This window comes from Micropterus salmoides, unplaced genomic scaffold (assembly GCF_014851395.1).
Source record: "Micropterus salmoides isolate LMB-PRFRI ecotype aquatic unplaced genomic scaffold, ASM1485139v1 Ms_hic_scaffold_12, whole genome shotgun sequence".
NCBI classification, from domain to species: Eukaryota; Metazoa; Chordata; class Actinopteri; order Centrarchiformes; family Centrarchidae; genus Micropterus; species Micropterus salmoides.
Genome location: NW_024040263.1, coordinates 29,354,504 through 29,374,659, shown reverse-complemented (window position 1 = coordinate 29,374,659; position 20,156 = coordinate 29,354,504). Strand labels below are relative to the sequence as shown.

The 20,156-nt window shown below is 40.8% G+C and overlaps 1 protein-coding gene across 6 annotated transcripts in view; it reads right to left on the bottom strand.

Moving 5' to 3' along the window:
• Positions 1-20,156, bottom strand: part of LOC119899738 (endonuclease V-like) — a 95,557-nt gene that overhangs the window by 10,782 nt on the left and 64,619 nt on the right. For 3 of the 6 annotated variants that reach the window (XR_005443903.1, XR_005443902.1, XR_005443901.1), the window contains 2 exons: positions 10,430-10,553; positions 9,291-9,562 (listed from right to left, as the gene is read on the bottom strand). The exons of 2 other annotated variants lie outside the window; for them this stretch is intronic. The gene's annotated coding sequence lies outside the window, so the exon portion shown is untranslated. Of the gene's footprint in view, positions 1-9,290; positions 9,563-10,429; positions 10,554-20,156 lie in introns of those variants that run through there. One more of the 6 variants, XM_038714426.1, reaches the window with a different exon arrangement.

Sequence of the window (20,156 nt, the reverse complement as noted above, 5' to 3'; positions counted from 1 at the left end):
ACAATGTAGGTTACAGTTTGTCAGTCATATGAATAAAATGTATTATTATTATTATTATTATTATTATACTTTCAGGATTTCTAAATACACTGGTATACCTTGAGACCGCCCAAGCCTTCTTCTAATGTAATGTAAAGTTTAGGCATTTAAATTGAAGAGAAGGTGCTGCATTATAGCCTACTGTAAAACCCAACCATTGCTGTAGATATAAGGTTAAATCAGACATGTGTTGTATTTAAATGGTAATGCAATTAGGGGAATCAAAGTAAAATCTCTGCTGCTAAATGAGCTCTAGTAAAAGGCTGGCTACATAGCAGCAAGCTAAAACAAGATAGCAAGGGCCAAGATGGCTAGCTATCCCACCGGCGCAGTTGTAATGCTAACAAATGCCCTCTTGGTAAAAACAACTCCTCGCTCATTAGTCGTGAGGACTGTTCGGTTCACATGATTCATCTCTGCATAAAGCCTTACTGGCAAGGATATTGTTTTGAGTGTTGCTACTGCAGCAAAACATTACATAATGTAACATATAAATAAGTTGGAATTACATAAGCAAGCACAGAGAAGCAGCAACTTTTTCTTGGATCAGCAGCTTGGGACTGAGAGCTGGCAGATGATGGAGGGAAACAGACAAAAAGAAGGGAATCAAAGCGATGATTCAGCAACTGAGTGAAAGCCAAGCAGAAGCCTCGTGGCTGCGAAGCTCACGATGACAAGGCGACGAGAGAAGAGACTTCAGATGTAAGCAAGAGGAAAGGGAACGAAGGTTCTCCTCAAAGCTGAGAGACTGAAAGGACATGAGAAGAAAGAAAATAAAGAGAAAAGCAGAGATGAGGAAGTGGAAGGAAAGAGCTGTGTTAAAGAAGTAGAATATAGGACGGGGTCAACCCATACTGATGTGTTTCTAATAAGTTGTTCTCTAAACAACAATATCGTTGCATGGATGACATGCTGATTTAGTCTGAGCGAGACAATTGGTCTTGTGGTGGAGGGGGAAATAGTTACAGGACTCTACAGTGAGGCTTAGTGCTTTACATCACTTTTGCTTGGGTATATTCTTTTCCTAAAGCTTGAGTCAATGCATGATAGATTTTCTATTTTTCTGGCGTCTTTGTTATTTTGAAGCATTTCACAGCAAGCATTAATCCACTGCGTTAATCCTAACAACCAACAATAAATTGATCTCACCAACCAAGTATTACCTGTGTTTCCAAAGCCTGATATATCTTATTCCTCTGTAGCTCAGATCGAAAAACTATTAAAAACACATCAGTGAGTCACAATGTTGCACCGGTTGATGTTCCTTTATTATGATAAACATGGACACCATAGTGTGAGTCAATCCCACATACACCATCCTGTTGCTGTAAATAGTTAGTAGCGCACCAAATGTGTATTAATCCTGAAAATAGTCCTCTTTGTTTGAGTAAAGTGCTAAAATTAGTGTCCAGTGCCAGTGATAGCAGAGAGATGACAGGAAACAAGGGAGGAGGAGAGATGGAGAAGAAATCAACAAATGTCCCCTGACGAAGTCCCAACCGCTAAGCCCCTTGGTTTTTGTCTTTTGATGGGATTTGTTGACAATAAGAAAAATTTTGAGTAATACCATCCTTTTATTGAATAAACCACAGCTAGAACTAGCATGTTACTTTGGTATGCCTACTGGAACATTTTCTATTGGTTTAATTTCTTATCGGGCCCCAAATCCCTTAGAAGAGAAAGGTCTGAGTCACACTAGTAGACAAGTGGTTTTTAGTCAAGTATGGTTTTTAGTCAAGTATGGTAAGTCTATCTGCTCATTATGACAGTAATAAAGTTCATCAGTACGGAGCGGTCCTGCAGATCACAGGAAAGCTCTGAGTTACAATCACTCTGGTTGCTCTTGATCAGTACATTAATATATCATGGAGAATGGAGATTTCTTTTTAAATGTAAGAAGTCTAGAGTCTAATATTAATGTAACATTGCAACTTTGCCAAAAACAACTGTCAGTTCCATATGCACAGCAATGAACTGAAACAGAAATTACCTCTAGCAGTCTCACAAAAAAATATTTATATATCTTTAACTGCAGTGCATGCATGGATTTCAGATTCAAATCAAAAAGGTTGAAATCCAAAACATTTGCAAAAACATCCCAGTCCGGTTGCAATCTTCCTTTAAGGGAAAGTGTTTTGATGCTCTGCAACAGAATATGACCTCATGAACCTATACATGGGTTAAAGGCCATCCAATTCCCTGTTAGTTTCTCCCAGACCCCTATTCCAATTAGAGCACTGATGTCCCAGGGAAAGACAACTTGAGCCCTATGCACACTGCAAAAATCCCTTGCCTCCCTCTAACCACACACAGGTAGCTCACAGATTCATTAAAAATCCTTCTTCTCCCATGCGCACATCTCCCTTAAGGGACTTCTGTGAATCTCTTCTCTTCTCTTCTCCATTTAACTGGCCTTAAAACTGACCTTCACACTGATGAACAAGAAGATGAGTCTCCTTATGAAGGTATCTACCAACATTCAAGATACATTTTGTCATGTACTGTCTTGACAGTGAACATCATTTGTGCCGTCATTAATAATATTAATTACAACTCTGTATTTCATTTAGGTGAGCCACTTTCAGGACTTCCAGCATTGTGTATGCTCACTCATTGCAATGGCAAGTCATGTCAACATGTTCACCTTGTCTGTCAGGAACACAGATGTAAGTAGAGTGACAGTTTTTTACTGTTGCAAAAGCCCCTATGGGTGGAGGTCAGGGTGGATGTTGGGGTCAACGGCAATTTGTACACTGTATAGGTCTTTGTTTAACCATGACCTCAATTTCTTAACCATAATCAAGTTTTTCTTTTGGTGAGCGGGGGAATATTGGAGCAGAAACACAAATGACTGCTAATTCTGCTCCGTATCTGCTAGATGTGTAAATAAGCAAGTGCGCTCACAAGTTTACCCTGCGATGGAGTGCCGCCCTGCCCAGGGTGTACCCCGCCTTTCGCCCAATGTAAGCTGGGATTGGTTCCAGCCCCCCGCGACCCTGTACGCAGGATAAGCGGTTGACGATGGATAGATGGATGGCTCACAGGTTTACCATTTCAACCATTTAACATATATTTATGTCAGTTTCCTGTTCATAGCTTTGTTTCACTGCTCCCAAGTGGCCAAAAAATCAGTTAATCAGCATCCAAAGCGACTTACAATTGCTATACATGTCAGAGGTCGCACGCCTCTGGAGCAACTAGGGGTTAAGCGTCTTGCTCAGGCACACAATGGTGGACAGGTCACCAAAGGCATGTGTCTTATCCATTGTGCCATTGCCACCCCTTGGTAGTGGCAGATCAGCAAACAATCATAAATCATTGTTGTAACAGTCAGAGAAAGTTACTCAATAAGATTGACTTTGGAGAACAGCAGTCAGGTAAACTTGTGTTCTCTCCTCTCATCATGTGTAGCTGCAGTGAATCTCTCTGTCTTGCTAAACCGGCTAAGCAGCGCAACTAGGTCTGTTTTGGTCTTGGTTGCTTGCCAGACTGTGACTGAACAATATTAGAGTAAAATACAACTATTTGTTACGTCTGATAAATGCCGAGGTGCAATGATGTTTATAAACTGCGGCACTGAAAAGAAAACCACGTTGCGCGTGAACATACGCAATTTACAGGGGCAATGCTGAAGTTTGTCACCAGAGTAGATGCTGGATCATAAGCCAGTACAAGCACAGCTGATCCAAATCCAGTAGTAGCACAGACCCAGCCCAGACATCTTTAGCAGGTCACACAGACCCAGGTGAAACACAGGCAGCCTCAGCCAGTAAAAGCATAGCCAGAGATGTACAGGCAGTCTCAGATAAGAGCAGCTCAGACCCTAATGGAGGATTGAGTTAGTGTGCAGAGGTCCATTCAAATCAGCAGTGGTATTTTCTAGAAGAGGGATCCATTCAGACTTATTACAGAGACAGACTGTTTTAAAGGAGCGGTGGAAGCACTGCAGTGTCAGGTGTGATTTTGCGGCAGTGGCAAATTGTTTACATGGTAGGAGGGCCCCATAGCAGAATATTTCTTAGGTGGTACCATAGGTTTCTGACATGAAAGCGCCAATATTAATGGGCTAAGCAAAGGAAGCTGGAGAGACACACACTAACACATTTCACACACTTCAATCAAAAGTATATCAAAATCAACAATTAACACGAGGAATGAGTGGGTCCATGCCCCAGTAGAGCTTTACGTCTAGCAAAGGCCCTGATGGCAACTATGGTGTGGTTAACCAAAACATTTGATTGAAGTAATTGCAAGTTTGTGACAGGACTAAAGCTCTGGTTTCCTGCATGAAAGTCAGATGCACTGTAAGCCCATCTGTCACCCCAATCTCCACACGTTCTGCTTCACTGAAGGGCGCAATTCTTCCTGAATCTGACATAAATGGGATGTAAATACTGGATGATGTCCAGAAAGGTTCAATATGCACGTAATTCCTAGAGAGGAAAAATGATATCCTCCTACCATTGCAGGTGTCAGATCAGAAGATGCTGATTTGTGACATATTATGTATTTTGTTTGTTTGAAGGACTTGTTCTGCTGCTCAAAAGAAATTTTAGTAATAAAAGAACATGAGAAGAAAAAAAGTGCCCCCTGTTCCTTTGGTATTTCAAGATATTTCCAACATATACTGTAGGTTGCCAATTTAAAAAAAAACAAAACACAAATTACACCATTTATTATGAGGGAAACAGAACCACGGCAGCTCCACTGAGGTACACACAGGCAAGTAGAGGACAGAGTCAGGTAGATGTACAACAAAACAGAAGGGCTCCTACACATTACCAGTGCCAGCACACACACATATATAAATATAAACACACACTGTACAAGAACACACAGAGTCCCTATTGCATCAAAGACTGTTACCTTGAGGAACGCAAAAAAGGGAGGAGATGTGTTCTTTCTGTTCATCTTCTGTGTAGTTCTGTATGACGGGATTTGTGTCTTGCCCCCTTTCATCTCCATCCAGCGGAAAACCACAACGAGGCCCAGGTATACTGTAGCTTTTCCAGGAGGGAGACAGACAGACATACACTTAATATTTCACGTCTGCAGAGACTTTTAACTTATGAGGAGCTTGGGACCACATGAAACACTGTTTGATGGTTAAACCAAGCAGTGAGAAACCACCAGGATAAAAGGAACTGAAAGCACTTTGTCTCTTCTTTCTCTTGGAAGTTATTCATCTGAGGGAATTCAAGATTGTTTTGGACCACAGAAAAAGGAAAGTGTCAATCTGTATCCTGTCTGTGAGTCTGTGCAGGTAAGCATCTGTGACAGTGTGTCTGCTTACATACTCCCCAATATGTCGAAGATGCCGTTTGTTTGTGTTTTATATAAAACGAATCAAACCAAGCAACAAGTCGGTGGATCTCACCTGATGTACAACTTGAACTGACTTGGATTTGTGTTGATTGACTTGGAACTTAACTTGCCCTAAGAAATATAAAGCTAACTTTAGGGCTAAATATACGAATACTAAACCTTCTTGATTTATTTTAATGGAGGTTTACTATCTTTATGAACACTCAGTAAGAATGGAAGAAATAAAAAAGTTTCAACTTTAGACATTTATGTGGAACAAAATAGAGAAATAAAAGGCAGAAAGTCTCAGTTTCATTGGCTGTTATATTGTTGTGAGAGTTTTGATTAACTAGACAGTCAATAATTAAAGATATATCAACCCCAAAATACTAAGCACTTTTTGTGATGCACGTTATCTTGCATATCTCTCTCTGTTGTGTTGGTGTTGTGCAGTTGTAGACGGAGACATCAATATGTTCATGAACACTAACAAATGATAGCTAGCTAGCTTTTGCCTGTTTTCAGGGGGATATCCGAGGCCATTGTGGGAAAAATCACAGACTGACGCAAAAAAAAAGATGAGACAAGTTAATACACAAAGAAAGTGAATTGCAAGATTGATTTAAAAAATACCTGCTGTAATTCACCCGTCAGGAGGATTGTTTTCTTTGAGCTTTCCCCTGAGTATCCACATTGCTGTTGTGCAAATAGCTGAAGAAATTCCTCAGCATACTGGAGAGACGCCTCTGCATACTGTCTCTGTGTAACTCTGGATCTTGTCGACTCCAATCAAAAGACAACCGAATACTTCTCTTCTCTTTACAGACAGCCGTGAGCCTCACCTCTTGTTTTGCTTGCCGACCTTTGTTTAGCTTTCCTGCAGATCCGGTGAGAGAAACATCTCAAGGTCAGACACGCTTTGTGGCAAATCATTTAATTTGTCCTGGTCAGGGCTTCATGAGTTCAAATGATGTCTAAAGTATGTCTTTGATTCTTGTTCCACGCTTTCAGAAACTTTATTTGACCCTCATGATGTATAGGAGACATAAAAAGGTAAGACGTCACTGCTCCCCATGTTAAAGACAATAATGGGCTATTGCTGCACTGATTTCTACAATCAATGTCAACCATGTTTTCTTTCTTGCTCTAGTCTCTTTATGCATGGGCCTTGGGGGCTTCATTGCCTCTCACAATGCATTAGTTGTTGTTTTCTTTGAAAAAGCACACATTATTATGTTAATGCCTCTTCATCTTTTCTTGTGTCTTAATGTCCAATATGCAACATGATGTAGACAACACATGTAGAAGCAGCAATAATTTAGCACCTAAATATGCTGTTTACTGAACATTTAGCATTATTTAGCATTGTTGAACATTACTACCTGGCTTATTTAATTCAGAACATCACTGATTTTATCATATTTTCCAATCCATTTTACAGCATGGTACTGAGATCAGGGCCACCGTTTTGTAAAACACAATGTTGGAAATTATCAGCCTCATTTTTCAACACTAAGTGGAACCCGGGGAAAAAGACAGCACAATTACAAAGATGGGGAAAAGATTTAAACATTTGAACAAGAGGATAAAAGAAGGTCATAGTTGATGGTGAGCCACAACAAGCCATCTTTTCTTTAGAAAGAACTAAGGGGAAAGCAGTGGCAGAGCTGTCAGAGGAAGACTGCAGGATCGCTGCCCTCTGTCAGAGTTTTAAAGCCTCTAAATAACGAAATTTCAACTGCTCAGGGCCTCTGAAACCCAGAGAGTGAAGGGGGAGATGGAATAGAAGATAGAGGGATTGCAGATGGAAAAACCGTGGAGGAAACAGAGCAGCAGAGGAAGAAGCTTTCCAATTCTTTCTTTGAGTGTCAGTTCTTGATAGAACCACCCTGAGCCATGGTTCTGCTCGAGGTTTCTGTCTCTTAAAAGGAAGTTTTTCCTTGCCTCTGTCACCTAGTGCTGCTCTTGGCGGGAATAGTTGGGTTTCTATAAATAATATCACAGAGTACAGTCTACACCTGCTCTTTTATGAAAAGCGCTGTGAGATAACTGTTGTTGAGATTTGGCGCTATATAAATAAAATTGAATTGAAATTGAATTGTAAGACCTTGCTGGTTGAAAACATAATCTAGAATTGTTAGCCTGAAGCGAGGAATAAACAACAAACCCTGATCAGAGGACCTGAGATTCATGCTGGTGATATAGGGTTGCAGTGGCTCTTTAATGGAACAAGGTGCTTGACAATGCAAGGCTCCATACAGGATCACAAGAATCCTGAAGTGGATTTTGAATTTGATGGGAAGCCAGTGTAAAGAAATCAAAATTGGTGCTATTTCACCTTAATGCCACCTTACATAAATCAATTCTACACTTGGGCCAACCCAGTGAAAAAGTCCTCCTCTTCACCCAGAAAGAACTGGGTGTCTCAGGCTCTGCACTGTCGCTGTTCAAATCCTACCTCAAGGATATCACTTACAGGGTAATTTGGAGAGACTGTGTCTAATCCTTGTAGCTACTACGACTACTGGGGTATCTCAGGGCTCTGTTCTGGATCCCCATCTCTTTTGTCTTTACACCAAGTTAACTTTCACACACATGGCTATTCCTATCACAGCTATGCAGATACTAACACTGAAGAAACTGTTTTCTCCCGGTCTGGAACCCAGATGGCAGCACGTATCTCTGTGTGACAACTTTCAGTGGATGTCTGCACACTATCTGAAGCTCAACCTCGACAAGACAGAACTGCTCTTCCTTCCAGGAAAGGCATCTCCCATCCATGACCTTTCCATTAACATAGAACTCTGTGGTGTGCCACAGAGGACAGCAAGGAACCTCAGTGTGACACTTGATTACCGGCTGTTCTTCACTGCAATAATAATAACTGCAGATTCATTCTCCACAACATACCCAGGGTTTTAATAATCAACCCAGGGTTTGAAATACAGAAGAGCTACGGTGAGCATGGCTCCCCTGAAAGACACATGAGCTCAAGCATGTATTTATTTGAACAACAATCTCCAATATTCAAGCATTAGGTGTTGTGTTTAGAGTGGCTGTAGTAAAGGTTATCTTGTGATTTTTTCCCTAAGACCAACATTTGAGGCTGTGGGCATGTTCATTATTGTCATGGGATGCAGGCTAGGTCTGCTATGTTTAACATAGTAACGCAAACCATTCCCTGTCCACTGTGCGTTGGCATTTTCAAATGCAATAAAGAAAATACATAGCAACAGTGAATAAATATTCTGTTTCTTTCTTTTCCCAGGCTAAATATTGTGTATGAAGTGAATTATATTGATTGTATATTTGTATTTTTGCTTGTAGGCGTGCACATTCATTTGTACAAATGTGTGTAAAAATGTGGCACACTCAAAAGCCATGGTGCAATTTGAACACTGCAAAAAAGTCTGGTCAGAGTATTCCTAGTTTCTATTTAGTAATAGTCAGCAAGCATCTTATGTGGTTTCAACAAATTGTTTTATGGAGTGTAATAACACACACAATCTGTCCATAATGCATCTACAGTATTTCCCAGTGTTCAACACTGTGTACATCCCTCTGAAGTGGGACAAGTCTACGGTCTGCACCAGCTGATCCTCTAACCCCTCCTGCTGATCAATACTACCCCATCTGACCATTTCTATTCCTGGCCACCATCCCTACAGAGTCAGCCCCCTTCCCTCCCTGCCCTTCTTTTCTGTTTGCCTTGCTGGGACTGGGCGTCACGGCGGTGTCCGTTGCCAAATCTGACTCATCTAAAGAGAGACACTCAGTGACGACACATTGTACACAATATGGCCTGTGACTGTGTGTATATACTGTGTGTTACATTGTCTTCTGTTCCCATGTGCACCCATGTGGGAACAATTCACTCTATAATTCAACATAAAGAACAATTCACACAACCCAGAGATATTAAGAGATGACCAGCAATTTGAAGCAGATCAGGGACATTTATGATTTATTTACAAGACTCCCAGTGTAGAAAAGCTGAGTGACCCAAAAATGTAATGAGAACAGTATATAAAAAGAGCCAGTCTGACCCATATCCAGTTTAAATATGGGGCGAGTTCATAAAAAGATACAGTTAATCTGACGGTGCCTTGGCCCAGACTAAAACAGCTGCACTTTTAAAAGCTCACACAAACACTTTTTTGTGGGTCTTCTGTAGTTGCTGGTCTTCAGAGTCCTTAAGATTCACTGCTTCATTTGCAACCTAAAACAAGAGAAGAGGAGACGAAGAACAAACCATTTAATGCAGTGGTTCTCAAACGACCCCTAAACTGACACAAATTACACAACGCTCCCCCATTTGATACGAGGTTGGCTTTTAGATGTTTTATAATAGACACCATGACCAGTTGTCATTATGTTACTGTATGGATGGAATTATAGTAAAACGAAATTATTTCCCTTTTGCTGGGGACACCCTGGACCCCCCTCAAGGACCCCACGTTGAGAACCTCTGCTTTAATGTAATAAATACAATACAAACCAATTTTACTGTGTCAATAGTACTGCAAAGCTTTAAAGCTTAAGTCACTGATGGTTACTTGAAAATTAGTTATTTAGCATTCAGCAGTTGCTCTCAGCTCAAATAACTAAAAACATCAGATATATGCAAGTCCAGCCCGGGTCTGTATTTATCTCAGAGTCACTCCGGGGAATCACGCTGACTAAAAACACTCCTACTTCAGAGAAGGACTTTATTTTTTGAAGCTTCCTACACTAACTTTCAACAAAGAGAAGGACCCCTCCGAGGACAGTGTGTGACTTTGCTGTTTTGCAACAATCAAAGCAGCAAGTAGAAGTAGAAATAATGATGACGTATTGTAGTTCTCTGTCAATTGTGGTTTGAAATAGACAGTGGTAAAATTTGAAGAGGGGAAAATATCCCCACTTTATTATGTTTAGTTTTTGTTTGTATAGATAAATAACTTGGGTTTCCCACCAAGCTTATTTATGCAAAACAAACAAAAAAAAAATGATGACATTTATATATCACTTTATCTTAGATACCCAAAGTGCTTCTGAGTGAAGGGGGGGAAACGCAACTCAACCACCATCAATGTGAAGGACCCACCTGGGTTATGCATGGCAGCCATTTTGCGCCAGTGCGCTCACCACAGCTTGAGGTGGAAAGAGAGGTAGTCATCTTTCACATATAACCTGCAAGCGACAACCTGAAAGATTCTGGTGTGGTTCACCTGTGATGTGAAAGCAAACGAAACAACCACAGGGTTTTACTATAGCAGATATGTGCTTTTAGCATAATTTCAATAAGCAATAAAGCACCTAATAAATTCATTTGCTGATCATAAAATGTGTAAATAAATAAAAAAATATAAACAATGTATATCTTTATGCAAATCATTTGGAAACCACTTATGCATGTCAACATGTATGCATTTCCCCTGATTAATAGATCAAAAGCTGTTAAAAATGCTGTGCTTGTACTCTGTGTGCTTTGTCATTTGGTTCATTAGAAAGAAAAAAGTCCATTAAAAAGTTTGTGACAGCGATCCCTCGGTAATAAGCCCCGAATCATTACTGCTTAAGACTCTTTGTCCTGTTTGTATGTCATTATGCACTTCATTTGCAGTCTAATAATACTAATAATGCCTCTAATCGATTATTTCTCTGTGAGCTCTTTGTGACACCAAAGAACATAAAAAAACACATGAAAAGCATTAAAGCTTTGCATAAACTTCTGTCAGTAACAGGAAATTGATTTCTCCATGTGGGTCCTGCTAATGCGCTGATGATGCAGGATGACGATCACCAAAACTGTGCAATAAACAAGTTGCCTGTCAGGCTGCATAACTTCATCTTTTCCCCTCTTGGTTCATTGTAAAAAAGTCAGCGTGAACAGGAATCGGACCAGAACTAAAATGCAACGATTTATCATTTTTTGTGGACCAAATGATGGCAGGACACCAGCGAACCCCCTGTTATCTGCGATAAGCGCAAAGGCATCTTTAATGACCAAAGTAGGACCTTGGTTTGACGTCTCATCCGAAGTGCAGAGTCTCCTACAGCACAGCGTCCCTGTCACTGCACTGGGACATTGGAAATTTATAAGGCCCAGAGGGAAGACTACCCCACCAACACCACTTCCAGAAACTTAGTTTCCACTGGAGGTCTCTCATCCTAGTAGTAACCCAGCCCACACCCGTTTGGATTCAGTCATTCAAGCAGAAACAGGGTACATGTTGGTATGGCTAATGCCAAAAATAATTATAAGATGATATTTTAAAAAACACCATAGATACCACTTATATAGTGTATACTTTATACAGTAAACAAAGCTACTCACATGGCTCAAAAAAATGCCTAATAAAACAATAAAAGGACACAACACCCTACTGTGAAAGCCCCTTTGCAGGGTGCACACTGTTGCTGATATGCTCTCTGTCTCCAGGTGCCCATGCATATAAACCAGAGTAGGAGCCAGTCTTTGGGTGAACCTCCTTATCTCACATCTTGCGTTGTGGTGTTTGGTTTCCCATGCAGCACATTTTCATCTATCCACTCCCTACACTACTGACTTTACAGATTCCTCCCACTCATTGGTTTTGGTTGTCTTTGCTTATTTTGTTGTAAATAAATTTTACTTTGATATTTAGTTTACCCATGTGTCTCTGATTTTGTTGCGGTCCAGGAGTCAGGCTGTGACACTACATAAATATTTTACCTGATTTGCCTTAAGACCATCTCCTGGCAACTCCTCTCATATCAGCAGAGGTGGTAGCAATTTCCTAAGTTAAGCAAGTTGATAAGATGCTTTTACTCCTATTCCTAAAAGGAGGACCATAAATGTGTCACCCAGAGAACTTTTTGACAGGTAGGAGTGATTTCCTACGTTGAGATGCTTAAATACGGGCCCAGATCCATTACTAGGAACGCATCCACTTCTGATAGTGTAGTAGATGTATATTAACTTAAAGGTGAGTTTACACCAAGGGGCTTCATCAACAAAGTACTGAACACACTATACTATCATGCCACAGCTATTTCTGCGCTAGAACAGCAAACACCGAAGCCTAACAGCAAGGCCCATTAGCAAACTCCGTCATTATTTCCCCAAACTGTGGAGGCCTCAGCCTGCCTCCCCAGTCCAGTTAGTCTGGGCCCTACAGCAACACAACACAAAGCAATTTGCTCTGAATAGTCACCCAGGACATTTTCAGTACATTACAGAGGCAATCAGCATCAGCAAGTTAACTGCAGGAGAGTGACACTGAGCGACAGCAGAGAGCAGTAAAGGGAAAATAGAATCAGGAATTGCGTGAGAAAGAAATTTTAAAATGAGAGAGCCAGACGGAGAATGAGATGAGAGCTGTTATCATGTTACAGAAGGCCACAGTGCCGGCCAAGGTGCTGAGGGGGCAATAAAACAACAGCATAACAGGGTTAGGGGAAAGAAGGTGGGTTAATATAGTGCAGGACATTTTAGTTATTATATATGGACACATTATGTCAAGGCTTGTGTTTGTGGAGAGGTGTTACTAGTTCTGAGATTGCATGTGCTTGCATGCGTGTTTAATGACTTAAGCAGCCATATTTTTTTCTGCAAGATCATCTCTGCAGGTGAGCATCCATAAAACACACACAGCAACCTGTCTGCCTGTCCTGAGAGAATAGCACAACATGAGGTAGCAGGGCTTGTTTCTCCTCTTTTGTTTAGAGCTGATGGTTTCTTAGTAGCTTTCCATGTATTGCCATGCAACTCAGTAGGTAGATCTGGGCACAGGACCAAAGAATAATTCCTGTTTGTTGCAATAAACAGACGGACTCCTCTGCTCCATCCACACATAATGAAAAAGAAAAGGATGGAAGGAGGATCCTGGTGGGTGAGCAATGTCCCAGTTACACAGAAGATGCCACAGTCTCTCATGTCCAGTTAGTATCCGATCCTCTTACTAAGATCAGTCATCTAGCTTTCCCCTAAGTAGGGTGCTGGGCAGGGGTGGATGGTTGGCTTGGGCTCTCAGCCCCAACATGCCTGCTTGTTTCTTGACCCATTGACCTTCCTAGTTGTGATATCGCCACCACCAAGATCTCAGCAATTACTTTCACGAGTACAGTGTTTTCATAACCAATAGAAATAATAACCAAAACTACCAAAGTAACCCAAGTTGTAATAAACCAGAATTTTCCTTTAAGGCCTTCTCTGTCACTGTCACCACAAATGGCATAGATTGGATTTCTCAACAACATACAATTTAACTTCTCTCAAAGCTGATTAATAAGTAATGAGGTGAAATGCTGTTTTGTAGTGGTTTCCCCAAACACTTCCTGTTGTCACAGAATAATGACAATGCAGCAGATCTGCATCTGATCTGACAGAATGCTCTTCCTCTGCAAAAACAATCGTATAATAAGAGAAGTGGATTGTTTTAGACAGGCATACTGTTCCAAAAACCACACCTGGGATAATGTGACTTTCATTAAGGAACATCTCATGAGCTCTGGAAACAGCACTGCTCCTCCTCCCCAATCCAGAGCAAATTCTCCTATAATGCAGGTGAAACAAAATACTGTACTTTTCCTGTGATATTGTGGTGGATGCTACAAAGGACTAAAAGTAATTTAGTGCTAGATCAGGAGTAGGATCTCTTTTGACTATAGGCCTAATCATGATAAGGAGCCCTAAAGTATTTCACTTGTTCCCAATAGCCTCTGAGCTGCTGACCGGTGCCTTAAATTTCCATCTTTAGGCTAACCCCTAAAGGTTCCTTGTCTCCTGGTTTCCACTTATTAATGTATTTGGCTAAGAGATCATGCTTGCTCATTTATAACTTTTGTGTGCTGCCATATTCCTGGCTTCGTTTATTTAATCATCTATATATAAATCGTTCATGCTGCATTCAGTGCATTTATTAATGGCTGCATTAAGCCTATTTTTGGCTGCCTTTATGCATTCATTTAGTTATTCATGGTTGCATTTATTCATTCATTTGTATGCCTAGTAGTTATTAGTTAGGTGTGTAGTTAGCAGTTTGTTGTGTGTCTAGTTACTAGTTTAAAAAACCTTTCATTTATCAGTAAGGTGATAATGCGGTTTGAATGTATTAAATATATAGTCACTGTACACGAGTAAAGGACTCTGTAGCAACTTTCAGAATTTATTGGCTATGAATTTTCCCTGCATAGGGAATAGGGTATAGAGATGAGTTTAAATTCTGTTATTTGATATACTGACTATTTCTGATGCGAATGTGAATCCACTGCTTCCTCTTACCAAAATTAACTTCATTTGGTATGATCATTTTAATGCCTTTAAGCCATTTGTTGCTGCATCAGATTGACACTGAAAAGTTTTAAAAAGTCACCCATTCCGATTTCTTCTTCTGTCTTCTCATTACTTATTAATCAGCTCCGAGAGAAGTTAAATTGTATGTTGTTGAGAAATCCAATCTATGCCATTTGTGGTCGTTTGTGGTGACAGTGACAGAGAAGGCCTTAAAGGAAAAGTCTGGTTTATTACAATTTGGGTTACTTTGGTAGTTTTATTTCTATTGGTTATGAAAACGCTGTACTCGTGAATGTAATTGGGGGCGGCTGTGGCTCAGGAGGTAGAGCGGGTTGGCCGTTAATCGGAAGGTCGGCGGTCGAAGTGTCCTTGGGCAAGATAGTGAACCCCGAATTGCCCCTGGCGGCTGTTACGCTAGTGTATGAATGTGTGTGAATGTCAGTTTCTGTTTGAGCACTTAGGCTTAGTGTATGAATGTGTATGACTGGATTATGAAAGCGCGGGAAGTACTGAAAAGTTTGGTGTGTGTGTCGGGGACGGGGCAGTTGACTAAAGAGGAGAGCTAAGGGAAGTAAAGGAGCGTCAGAGCAGCATGTTCAGTAAAGTTGAAACAGTGATAGTAAGGCCGTTAATCCCTTCCGCATTCACATACTGCAACGTTCCTGTACGTCGGCACTTTCTCCATCCGCAACTCAGCCATAATCTCCAAACAACCAGCCACCCAAAATACCAAAACCATCGCCATCAAACCGGTCCAGAACACATTAACAGTCAGGCAGGTCTTAAGTGCTGCAAAACCTATTTTTTGAGCAGTGTGTGTTTTTTATGTTGGATGAACATTTGTTTTTGAGGAATGGAGCATCTTTTGTTATTTGATGGGCAGTTTTTTCTTTGTTGCTGAGGACAACTGAACTGAACTGCTTTGTTGAATTGAAATGAACTGAACCCTTTTGTGATACGCTTTTGTTAATACACGTTGCCTCTGTTGCATTTCATATTGAGTTGTGGTTTTTATTATTGTTCACTGGTTGTATTTAACCTGAGGGTGCATAACATTGTATATGTACCCTTTATGACATTTAGTGTCTTTACTTGCCCGTCAGATCCACAGACCCTGGAATGCTGAGTTCACTTAACAACTGCCTTTGTGAAGTTAAAAAATGGATGTCAAATAATTTCCTCCAGCTGAACTCAGACAAAACAGAAATCCTGGTCATCGGGTCCCAGCAGATGGCAAATCAAATACTGCCATCTGCTGGTTCCCTAGTAAATCACATTAAGCCTGTGGCAAAGAACCTTGGTGTTTGGTTTGATAGTAATTTAAATTTCGAGCAGCACACCACAAAGCTTGTTCAATCATGTTTTTATCAACTTAGAAATATAGCAAAAATTCGATCTATGTTAACTTTTAAGGACACCGAGACCATTTTACACGCCTTCATCTCATCACGCCTGGATTATTGCAACAGCCTTTTCACCTGTTTAACCCAAAAATCTACTGATCGACTCCAGACTGTCCAGAACTCAGCTGCCAGGCTTTTAACCAGAACAAAGAAATATGACCACATTACTCCTATTTTAGCTTCATTACACAGGCTCCCAGTATGTTTTAGAAGTGACTTTAAAATTCTATTGATCACTTTTAAAGCTCTTCATGGCCTCTCGCCTTGTTATATTTCTGACCTTTTAGTCCCATACGCACCAGCACGTACCTGAGAGTCTCGACTGAAAACTAAAGGGACAGAGGTCCCCCCGAGGCTCTGGAACAGCCTGCCCGAGGAAATCAGGTCGGCTGAGTCAGTGAACTCTTTTAAGTCCCTTCTTAAAACATACTTTTATAGGAGAGCCTTTCCCGATCTTATTTGACTTTATTTTATCCCTTTTATTTTATTCTATTTTATAATTTTATAGTTATCTTAAATGTGTATTTTAGTCTTTTCAATGTTTTCATGCTTTTATCTTGTATTGTTTTTGTATTATTGTCTTTTTGGTATTATTGTCTTTACACTTGTTAAAGCACTTTGTAACTTGTTTTTGCCCTACAAATAAAGATTATTATTATTATTATTGGTGAGTAAAACATGCACTGCTCAAAAAAATAAAGGGAACACTAAAATAACACATCCTAGATCTGCATGAATTAAATAATCTCATTAAATACTCCTTTCTTTACATAGTTGAATGTGCTGACAACAAAATCACACAAAAACTATCAATGGAAATCAAATTTATCAATTTGGAGTCACTCAAAATCTGTGGAAAACCACACTACAGGCCGATCCAACTTTGATGTAATGTCCTTAAAACAAGTCAAAATGAGGCTCAGTAGTGTGTGTGGCCTCCACCGTACCTGTATGACCTCCCTACAACGCCTGGGCATGCTCCTGATGAGGTGGCGGATGGTCTCCTGAGGGATCTACTCCCAGACCTGGACTAAAGCATCCGCCAGCTCCTTGACAGTCTGTGGTGCAACGTGGCGTTGGTGGATGGAGCGAGACATGATGTCCCAGATGTGCTCAGTTGGATTCAGGTCTGGGGAACGGGCGGGCCGGTCCATAGCATCAATGCCTTCCTCTTGCAGGAACAGCTGACACACTCCAGCCACATGAGGTCTAGCATTGTCTTGCATTAGGAGGAACCCAGGGCCAACCGCACCAGCATATGGTCTCACAAGGGGTCTTAGGATCTCATCTCGGTACCTAATGGCAGTCAGGCTACCTCTGGTGAGCACATGGAGGGCTGTGCGGCCCCCCAAAGAAATGCCAGCCCACACCATTACTGACCCACCGCCAAACTGGTCATGCTGGAGGATGTTGCAGGCAGCAGAACGTTCTCCACGGCGTCTCCAGACTCTGTCACGTCTGTCACATGTGCTCAGTGTGAACCTGCTTTCATCTGTGAAGAGCACAGGGCGCCAGTGGCGAATTTGCCAATCTGGGTGTTCTCTGGCAAATGCCAAACGTCCTGCACAGTGTTGGGCTGTAAGCACAACCCCCACCTGTGGACGTCGGGCCCTCATACCACCCTCATGGAGTCTGTTTCTGACTGTTTGAGCAGACACATGCACATTTGTGGCCTGCTGGAGGTCATTTTGCAGGGCTCTGGCAGTGCTCCTCCTGCTCCTCCTTGCACAAAGGCGGAGGTAGCGGTCCTGCTGCTGGGTTGTTGCCCTCCTACGGCCTCCTCCACGTCACCTGATGTACTGGCCTGTCTCCTGGTAGCGCCTCCATGCTCTGGACACTACGCTGACAGACACAGCAAACCTTCTTACCACAGCTCGCATTGATGTGCCATCCTGGATGAGCTGCACTACCTGAGCCACTTGTGTGGGTTGTAGACTCCGTCTCATGCTACCACTAGAGTGAAATTTCATTCAAAAGTGACCAAAACATCAGCCAGGAAGCATAGGAACTGAGAAGTGGTCTGTGGTCACCACCTGCAGAACCACTCCTTTAGCGGGGGTGTCTTGCTATTTGCCTATAATTTCCACCTGTTGTCTATTCCATTTGCACAACAGCATGTGAAATTGATAGTCAATCAGTGTTGCTTCCTAAGTGGACAGTTTGATTTAACAGGAGTGTGATTGACTTGGAGTTACATTGTGTTGTTTAAGTGTTCCCTTTATTTTTTGAGCAGTGTATTATTCTGCGTAAAAAACAAAATATCTTACGTGTCAGGAGAGAAACCTGACTGGCACCTCGAAAGAAACCCATAAGTCAAACTGTCACATTGTCTTGCTATTAAAAGCTTATTGTTGATAAAAGACAAAGGATGCATTTTGGTTACACCCTCTTTTAAAAGTACACAGTAGGGCTTTTGATGGCTTATGACTCAGGTAATTAGAGTTGGGGAGTGTTACTCTAATAGGCTATTATGCATCTTTTCTAATTAGAAATAAGACAAGAGGATACATGAGGGGGTATTGCGGGGATGCTGCTCTAATTATAATCAGGGAACATTTTAATTTATATAAATATATACGGATTATGTCTTAACACACATACATAAATGTTAGTTACTAAGAAGAGTTTTTTTTAGTCCTGTTAAAGGACTGCAGCCAAAAGAAAATTAATGCTTTGTGGCATCTGGCACAGGTCATTAGTCTTGTTTTTTTTTGCTCCAGTCCTACTTGCAATGCTGTCAGACAAACCATGAGCTGTACGTCAAGCGATATTGTACCTTTCTTCAAAAAGGAAAGCCTCTACTTCTTTGAATGATAAAGGAAGTGGAAATTATTAATGTAGCTACAGGTAACCTCTGAAATAAAACAGAAACTCAGAGTAAACAAGTGATAGTAAAACACCAAGTTGCCCCTTAAAACTAAAATCACTCTAAATAGCATCATCTTCAACCTGTACCTTGTTATGGTTGGTAAAACTCTAAAGCTTAATATATTAAGATGTCAAGACCCGACACAACATAACACTCAAACTTCCCGGCACTAATTTATGCAGTATGTGCTAACCTTTTGTTACATCAGTCACCATACTTATGCTTACATCCAACTTTTTTTTTTATCAACTGCTAATACATTTTGTTGTGGCCATTATGACAATTATTGAATTAATCATTAAGACATTATGGATGCTGATTTGAACTTTCATAATCTTTTAATTAACTGTATCAATCCCACACTGTCAATGAAAACTTACAATGTCTGATATGAATATGAATAGAAACCTGTGCTGGACACTTTTCAGTATTCAAAATTGAATAGAAAATCCTCCTTCTTATGTCCAAAGCTCTTAAAGCTTGGCTCCACACCACACATCAGACATGCCCTTAGTTTATAAACCCAGCAGATATTTCAGGTCTCAAGGTACCAATCCCCTTCATTTTCTCAGAGCTTTCTCCAAAACTGATGAGAGCATCTAGCATCGAGCACAGAGCATCTTGCACCAATATTGTTAAACTGTCTGATACAGTATGTCTCATATTTTCTCCAACAAAGCAATTTTAAAGACTCAAATTATTTCAGAGCATCCTTTTTACAGAGATTTAGACTATAAACGGCTGTATGTACATTTTATTTTGACTTAAGTTGAAGTTGAGTTATTTTACAGTAAAAACAATATTTTCTATTCAGTATTTTTTTTCATAAAGTACTGTAAGCATTGTTGTTCATGTAAAAAAAAGTATTTGTTTCTGGTGCATCCTGTGTTTTGTCTCCTTTTCTTTGTGGTTTTATTTCCCTCTAATACACTTTGATCTGCATTTGTATTAAATTGTGCTTTATAAATAAACTCCAGCTAGAATGTGTCTTGATTTCATAATAAAGTTTGGTGTTAAACCTGCGCAGGTGAGTTTCAGATACTGGGTAGATAAGAGCCAACTTTTATTATGCAGTTCTGGAGGCTTGTGAAAGCAGAGAAAGAGATGAAAGGGTTGACCTTTGACTTTCAGCAGCCAGGTGCACCATCATCTCTGCTAACCTTGTCTGACCCGTGTGTCTGCGCTGCACAGCCAAGGCCAGCTCTGCTTTCTTTGGCCAGCCTCTGTCTAACGGTCTGTCAGACACACATCACAGCCACATGACAGAGAGCTCAGAGGGATT